The 8,746-nt window shown below is 39.0% G+C and overlaps 1 protein-coding gene across 7 annotated transcripts in view; it reads right to left on the bottom strand.

The window, feature by feature from the left end:
- DPF3 (double PHD fingers 3) overlaps nt 1-8,746 on the bottom strand; it is a 170,847-nt gene that overhangs the window by 32,068 nt on the left and 130,033 nt on the right. For 3 of the 7 annotated variants that reach the window (XR_013952333.1, XR_013952334.1, XR_013952335.1), the window contains one exon: nt 4,843-6,259. The exons of the other annotated variants lie outside the window; for them this stretch is intronic. The gene's annotated coding sequence lies outside the window, so the exon portion shown is untranslated. The remainder of the gene's footprint in view (nt 1-4,842; nt 6,260-8,746) is intronic. 7 annotated transcript variants of the gene reach the window in all.

Genomic DNA, 8,746 nt, shown 5'->3' on the forward strand with positions numbered 1-8,746 from the left:
TCAGCCTGGCTACATTCCTGCACTGTGAGGGTTTGTCAAAACAACCCCATGCCAGCATGAACACATGCATATGCCTCATACTTTACATATACTCATAGCGACACATTTTATACAAATAAGAGAAAAATAGAAGAAAATAAGAAATGGGCGTTTATTGGAAACATCTACATATGCTGCAGCACAAAACACACTAGGCAGATTTTGCAGTTTTTATAATGAGACAACTCCCAGTGGGGTCAATACAATGTTTGCTTGAGGAGTAGATTCAGTAAAACTGCTTGCCATGTGAAAGAAGCAAATTGTCTGAGGATCCAGGTTTTGAAAGCTCCACAGTCTGATGGTATTTGAATCACGATTTCAGGATCCATCTCAAAACATCATTAAAAGAATTAACCAAAGAAAGGCAAGGCAGCCAGGAGAACGCAGTGGTGCCCCAGCACAGCCTGGACTCAGCGGCTCTCTGGGTGCAGCTCTGGTTTGCTCCACGCATCAGCAGGCAGCAAGCTGAGTCTCTGTCTTCAATCAAGAGCCTAAGCTGAGGACTGTAAAATGGCACACTGGAACTCAAAATGAATAACTAATGCAAAAGCTCAAAGGCAAAACAATGCGGGGAGGGGATTCTAATAACACATTCTGTTGAAACAAATGGCCGTCTCAGAGCTTGTCTACACTATACTAGCAAGCGTATTAACAGGGAGGTTTCATTCAATAAAAGCAATAGCTAAGAAAGCTCAGTGCTAATCCTTCTGAAGCCAGTGGCAAAGTTCTCTCTGGACCGTGCTTCAGCAGCCCAGCCTCCTCATTCATGACCTTACCACGTATGTGTAATGTTATCCCAAGTATATTACATATACAAGAAATAAATATCCAACCCACAAACCTGGGGTCACCCGGGCGGAGGGAAGAGATGCAAAGTGAAGTAAAACAGCTCCAACCCCATTCTGCCACATGCCTCATGGTCTCCCTTTATTGTCTGTAATGTCAGAATCCCTTTTCTTAAAACTTTCTCAATACATATCATCATGCTTAAAATTTTACACTGTTTTTATGCAAGAGATAAGATCTGCCCCTACTAACATGTCCTCTAAGTACCACAGAAGGGAATGCGCTAAGGATCTATGCACACTCTGCACAGCCTTTCTTCCCACAAATCAGCTGCTCAAGCAGCACGTCACTTCCTTATTTCCACCTGCTCCCATCTGTGAATCAATTTGCAGAGGATGGCTCAGGAAATTCTGTGCCTTTTCTAAGATCCTTTAGTATGAAGCAGTAGAAAGGGGCCAGAGAACATAGCTCACATGATTAAACAAACACGGGTAAGCCTGAATTTGGGGCCTGAGATGAAACTTTCCTTTATTCACATTCCACGTTGGAGTAGTTTTATTTTGGGATGTGGTTTGTGTGGAAGCATTTAAGTTTCAGGAGAATCTACGGATAGACTTGTGCTAACCTTCCTCTAATAAGAAGGACATCTTTGGATGTGGACTGCAAGAGCCAGGCTTGTGATTAGTTGAAGGACTGTACCTTCAAAGATCTCCTTCTTATAAAGCTCAGAACAGCAGGTCTCATTGAACTGCTGAAATCGCTGGGGAATACAGAGCATCATAGTTCTTTCTCATTTCAAAGATGACTTTATTTTTCAGGTATGACATAGAATTCACTTTCTTTATGCCTTCCTAGTTTGGTTTGGGACTTATGTGTCTTTGAGGATACAATTGGCACTGTGCAGTTTCCTCATTTCTGACCCGGCTATGCTGGTGTCAGGTGCCTCCTTTTTTTTTTCCTCCCCACTGCATTTATGAAACCTCCTCCTATGTATGTTCTGCCTCATTAGTAGTGCCATTTTCTTGTAATCTGAGAGGGTCTCATGCAAGAAGCCCCTTGGCTTTGCTTTATCTTTTACTTACGAGCTGACCAACTTTCTTTCCCTGTTCCCAGTCTTCACTCCAGCAGTGCCTACCCTGACAATATTTCATTTCCTTATCAACTCTCTGTTCAATATTCACAGTTAACACTGCTTTACAACCTTCCTATGGCCAGTACCACTGCTCAGCCTAATTAATTAAACCGTGAGAAGCAGGTTTCTCCTCAGGTTGGTTATCTCAGTCTAATATGATATCTTGAGGAATTCAAAGACCGCTCTGGTCTCCATAACAATGAATTTATTTTTCCTTCCTTCCTTTCTTTCTCCCTTCCTCAGGTCTAGCTTGAACTGTCCATATACACATTACTACACATTACAGGACTAGCTTGACTGTCCATACGCACATTAATGGCATAAATAACAGTAATGGGTACTTTTGTACGCCATCTGTAATAAATGTCTGCTGGCAGCCTTACGCACTGTGCGAGCTGTGGCTTCTTTCTGAGGGCACTGTGCTACCCAGTTGTCACAAAGATGGGTGGTTAGGTTGCGAAAGGATTAAGACTGTATGCATTGTTATACTAGCTGCATTTGTGAAACTAAATCAAGTTTTAATGAATTATGGGCATCTGATTATTGTTTGTATTCCAGAAGAGCCCAGAATGTGTTAGGCATGGTTCACAAAAGACAATGGTAAGGACTCCACTTGGAAAAAATTATATTTAGAGTATGTCTAAAATTATATTTAGGGTATGTCTATTCTGCAGTTATTGTGGTGACTGAAGTTCTTCAGAAAGATATATCTGGATAAGTTTCAGCTAGCTAGCTCAGGTGCTGCTAGGACAACAGTCAGTGCAGCAGCACAGAGCTGAGAATGGGCTGCAAGAGTGTGCAGGAAGCTGAGTAAACACAGTAGTCAGCAAATGCTGAGCCCTGTGCTGCCATCACGGCACCAGTAGCCATGTGCAGTTGGCTGGTGCCAGCTGTGGTAAGCATCCACCTCTCAGACAGCAAAAAGTAGATAAAATTAACAGAACTTGGTGTTCCTCAGCTCATGAAAACTGAGCTCTCTTCAGTTCCTGAATAATTCAAGTGTCTATTTCACCTGTGCGTCTTTCCAGGCCAAAGTATACTTTGGTCATATAAAATGAAAACTCTTTTCGTTAACTTCTCATCTGTGTGATATGACTGCTACATGAACACAAGAAACAGATGCAAGACGGATGCTAGAAATCATGTTCCTTGTTTGCTGTGCATTTGGCACATTTCTATGTACTGCTCCCTTTCTATTTTTCCTATTGTTCACATGGCCATGTCACAGACTAACAGCAGAAGGAAAAAGAAATTAAGCGAGAGAATGTAATGCTAGTAACATAAATGTAAGTGCAGGGATTGAAGGGCAGAGAAACAGAAGCAATCAGTTTGAACTTTTTTTTTCCTTTCTTTTCTTTTTTTTTTTTTTTTTTCTTAATCTAACAGATTTCAGGTTTATGGTATTCCTTTGAAGACTGTGAACAACTGCATCTCTGGATCAGATTCTGCTCTGAGTTACATTAATGTAAATTTAAAGGAAATCCACTGGACTTTAAGGATATGACTCTGCTTACAGTAAGGTCGGTATGAAACGAGTGAGCCAACGTAAGATTCATGCAAGTGCTGGTTCCATCTACTCTTGGTTAGGAAGTGTCTTCTATCTTGACTGCTGTGCTCTTCAGTTTAATGTCTGTATTGTCTATAGGTGTGTATGTATCTGTGCACATGTATTTGTGATATATGTTTAACTACACACACACACACAAGATGATACAAATGAGCAAACTACATACTCTCACTTTCAGGGATTTTGGCAGATACCAATATGCCTGTGCCTCCCCTCTGGAAACCACCTGAAGTTTGAGTTTTTGGTAAATACAGAAGAGTGGCAAAATATTATAAATGTATCTGCTCTGTTCTTTCAGAGAAAAAAGGACTGGTTGTGGAATGAATGAATGTTTTCATCAGTTAAAGTACACTTCTCATTGACAGCGTTAAGTCAAAATATCATTGATTTGACACTTGATGGATTATAAAACACCAGCAGGAACAGAACAGCAACAGAAAAAGATTGTCAATATGGAAAAAGCTCGAACAAGGCTTTCTCCTCACAGGTGAACATAACTCTTGCATTCCCTATTCTACACTATAAACACACAGAGGTATTTTGTAACATTTTGTAGCACACTTAATTCTGAGGGCAGATTATTAATGTAATCTAAACATCAGTAGCATCATTCTGGATTTACATCCATGTACCTAAGAGCAGAATCTGGCCACTGATTATTCTAGGCCTAAAGTCAATAAAGAATTTGAGGCAAGCTCCACGACTGGATCCTCTCTTATTTTTTATTTTAAGGTTTATGGAAAGAAAAAAAAGTTGAAAGAACTCTCACAGACAGTACTGTGCTACCCCAGAAAAAAGAAGAGGAATCCATTTGGGCAGGCTTCATTTACATATTAGAACAATATGTATCCAAACTCTTCATTAAAAGGCTGAGATTTTTATTCTGGTATCAAAAATCTCCAATTTAAGGACTACGCACTGCCCATATAAATGTCTATTTTCCCTTTGATTTAAATGGGGTCATGATTTCATGCTATTTGATGGCATTATACACATCAGTAAAAACACAACCTTAGAACCTAATCTTGCCTCTGCTCCAGGAGTATTTTCACCAGCATTATGACAGGAAAACATAACCTATATACTAAATCTGTTTATAGACTTCACTTCTGACTGTAAACAATGCTGGATCCTGCTCCCACATAACTTCAGTAAGTTTTGTGAGAGGCACATACTCATATTTTGAATGTGGCACATACTCATAAGACAATTTAATCCACAGGATTTACTCCTACAACAAAGTTCACTCAAGGGTCTCTTGAAAATCCAGGAAACAGAGATTTCACAATCAGTGAAGGACTTTTCAGCTAGGACATACCTTTTGAATTCTGCTGCATGCTTCCTCCTTTCTGGGAAAGTCGCTGGGAAGGGAGTCACTCTTCTCCATTGCCCATGGAACTTTAATCAGTATTGCTTTGGTTTATTTCAAGAGAAGCTATTGAAAAGCACACAAAGTGTCTCACAAGACACTACAGAGAGAAAAATCTGGGCGACACAGAAAAAAATGCTGTGAATTAAAATTTAAAAATGGAAAGAAAAGTATAGGTGAGGTATTTTTCCATATCATTTCTTCCATGATTCTGCTCCTCCATCTGTTTTGTCTTTGATGTCTATGACTTGCCATTCATATGCCATCCCTATGCTTGGAAATTGCTATCCATTAAGTGAAAGGTGAAGGAAAAGTAATTTAATAATAAAAAAAAAAGGTAGAGTGGAGTGAGGAAAAGATGAAGGGGTGCAGGAAGGAAGAGATCTATTGAGTGTAAAGGTATCCAAAGGACGGATGATGGAAACGTGTTCCCCAAGGTCATGGTCTTCAATGGATCTGCTTGTGTCTTCAAGCTGTTAAAGACAAGTGTAGCAGATGTACAAGAAGATCCAAACTCCACATGGTACAGTAAGTGCAAAATGCAGAAGCCATCACACCAAGGGTTTCCTTGTCTTCAGATAGAGTCCGCCCACAGTGGTTCTCTAGAAACAGTTCTATGATCAAGTAGACATCCATTGCTTTTTTGTGTTTTTTTTTGTATTTTTATTTAAAAAGTATCTTTTTTTTCTAATAATATATAGAATATATAAATAATAATAATTAAAAAAAACCTATTTGGGTTTTCTTTCATGCTCTCCAACCCATCTGTATTTTTTGTGGTTTGCTGATATATATATTAAAAGACAACAAAATCAACTCTGCTCACTATTAAAAAAAATATTAAATCCACCTTTTATGTTTCCAGAGAGAAAGAGAAGGGAGGGGAGGTGGGAGAAAAACAAATTAAAATTAAAAAAAAAAAAAAAAAAAAAAACAGGAAAATCAAAACCTTCTGTCTCTTCGAAGTAGTTGTCAAGAGCTTTAAGCGCTTGTGCTTTCAGTGTACACCCCACAGGAAAAACAACAACAAAAACAACAACAAAAAAACACAAAAACCCAAGGACCTAAAATTAAAAAAAAAAAAAAGAAGAAAAAGAAAAAGGTAATAATAATCCTAGTAGTAAAATGGACAGCAAATTGCTCAGAGTTTGTGCGTCTTTTTAATTATTTTAGCAGCCGCCCTTTTTGTCTGCAGAGGGAGAGCTGCCACCACAGCCACCTCCTCGGCTTGAGAGAGGCTCTTCTGCATCGTCCTCGTCAAAGCCATGAAAGGTCGAGGTGTCGCTTTCTGACGTGGAACCGAACAAGTCCTCCGTAGTGCGTGCTGGCGCTGCTTCGTCCCTCCTGCCTTCTCTTCCCAAATGAGCTGACATGTATGATGAATATATCAGCACATGGGTTAAGCAACAGGCATCATCATCATCATTTTTTTAAGCATCATTATTATTAAACAATACAGACTATCGAGCTCATAGGTGTGTGCTTGTATGTGCCCGCGCACCTCAACATCATAACTTGGTAGAACTGCAGTAAGAAAAATAAAAAAGGATCAGTTTCTGTTTCAAAGAAAAAAAATCTACAAATAACACAGGTGCCCATATCTATGGCAGCGAAAGGGTTAATCATATTTTCCTCTCTTCAAAAGACATTAAAATATTTTCTCATGATTACTTAGATCAATTTTAAAAGATTTTTAGACCGTATAAGTAATTAGACACCATCAGAGCTTCTAAGCACAATGACCGTCCTTCAGACTGGCATCAACTGTCACAAATGTACTGCTATAGAAATGTAACCCATTAGACATCTCATCAGCCCCAGGACTTTTATTCCTGTCCTTCACCTGATCCTAAACAGCCTCTTCTATGGACAAAATGAAATACATTTTGAAAACTAAGTGAAAGTAAACTAAATAAATGCTTTTATTCCAATTTCATGTCATCTCCTTTAAAAATACGCCCCAAACAAACAAACAAACAGACACAATTCAACAACTAAAACAACTAAGATGAGAAGTGACCTATCTTGGGGAACACTGAAAAGTTCAAAAGTGTGCATTAATCCAACTTTCAGTATGGAACAGGAAATTCTCCACATGGAACATCAACATCAACAACAACAAAAAGAAGACTCTTGAAAAGAGAAGTCAAATACTGGTATCTGTGAAATTGAGGTTTATTTTCTCCCTCAATCAAACACATTATGTGATTAATAGCATAACCTTCAGAATCCCTCTCCAAGAAAGGTAGAGAAAAAGATGTTTCTTGTGCCCCAGCAAAATGAAAGGGTCAGTTTGTATGGGACAGCTGTTTTATTACTCGGAAACACTAACATGACATTAAGTAACCAACTGTTTTGTCCCCACTCCAGCTACACCAATCAGCCATATAACTGCGTGGTTAAGTACACTGCATTGCTTGAGAAACGAAGAATTAAACCCTGCTCACAAAAATAAAATGGATATAACAAAATAATTGGTAGATGAACCACCTTACAGAGATGTGGTTTTACTCGTTTTGTGAAGGGAAGAAATAACATAATTTCCATGACCTCTCTTTCAGTATAATGAAAATGTTGCCCATTATCAAGAAAGAGAAAGATGGCAGCCACCAAAGAGTTTTCATTGTTTTAGTTTACAGATTAGTGTGTGGTTGTACCTTAATTGCTTCCATCACACATCAGTCACACCATTGCAGACCCTTACGAATGACCCAGGTGGGTCAGAATTTGTACAAGGATAGCATTTAATGGAACTGATTTTGCACAATTTAGGTTACATGCGGATCTACTTGTTCTATCACACTAAGCCATCGAGGGATTTAATGTATTTGTGTTACATTCTGATATAATCACCATAGCAATGTTTAAATAGCAAAATTTGTCTCACTGCGCCGTATCAGGACAATGCTGAAATGAGTTATATTGAACTACAGCAATCAAAGGGAAGAGGAATGATCTTCCAAGATGGCACCACAGACCACATGAGCTTCCCCCTTTAGTTATTAAGAAGCAAATGCATATACACTAAAAGGTCCATGCCACTGACTATGCAGGATTCATAAGGATGCCCCTGGAGAAAACCAAAGGGGTTACCATTGGTCCTCTGGTGACCAGTCAGTATCACTTCAGAATATCTTCAGAGGTCACAACAACTGCAGAAGGCAATTTGTCAGTGAGAGCTGTCTGCTCCCACTGAATCTGGTAAGAGGTTCACTATGAATTTCAGCAGGAGTATGAGAAGGCCATTCCTTCAGCACAAGAACACTTCACATAGCATTTCAGCCATCACGCAACAAACATCTTCCAGTGACCACAGAACAGAAGCTGCAGCAGCAATACTGAATTTCAAGGTCTCTTTGGTTTTCAGATTTACATTTTATGGTCTTATCACCACTAGTATCACCACTGTACAGAAATATCACAACCGGAAGCTTGGACCAAAGCTGGAATATGCAGTTGTTAGAGGTCTCCCATTCCCTCTACCATCACCACCACCTCCCACACAAACTCTAAATAACTGCTCAGCTGGGATAAAATTTCAAAAAAAAAAAAGAAAAGAGAGAGAGAAAAAGAGAACAAAAAGGGTTGGGGAGGAGAGAGAGAGAGAGAGAAAGAAAGAAAGAAGAGAAAAAGAAAGAAAGAAAAAGGAAAAGAAAAAGAAAGAAAGAAAGAAAGAAAGAAAGAAAGAAAGAAAGAAAGAAAGAAAGAAAGAAAGAAAGAAAGAAAGAAAGAAAGAAGAAAGAAAGAAAGAAGAAAGAAAGAAAGAAAGAAAGAAAGAAAGAAAGAAAGAAAGGAAGGAGGGAGGAAGGGAGGGAGGGAGGGAGGGAGGGAAAGAGAGAAAGAAGGAAAGTGA

This window comes from Anser brachyrhynchus (genome assembly GCF_964034855.1).
Source record: "Anser brachyrhynchus genome assembly, chromosome: 5".
NCBI classification, from domain to species: Eukaryota; Metazoa; Chordata; class Aves; order Anseriformes; family Anatidae; genus Anser; species Anser brachyrhynchus.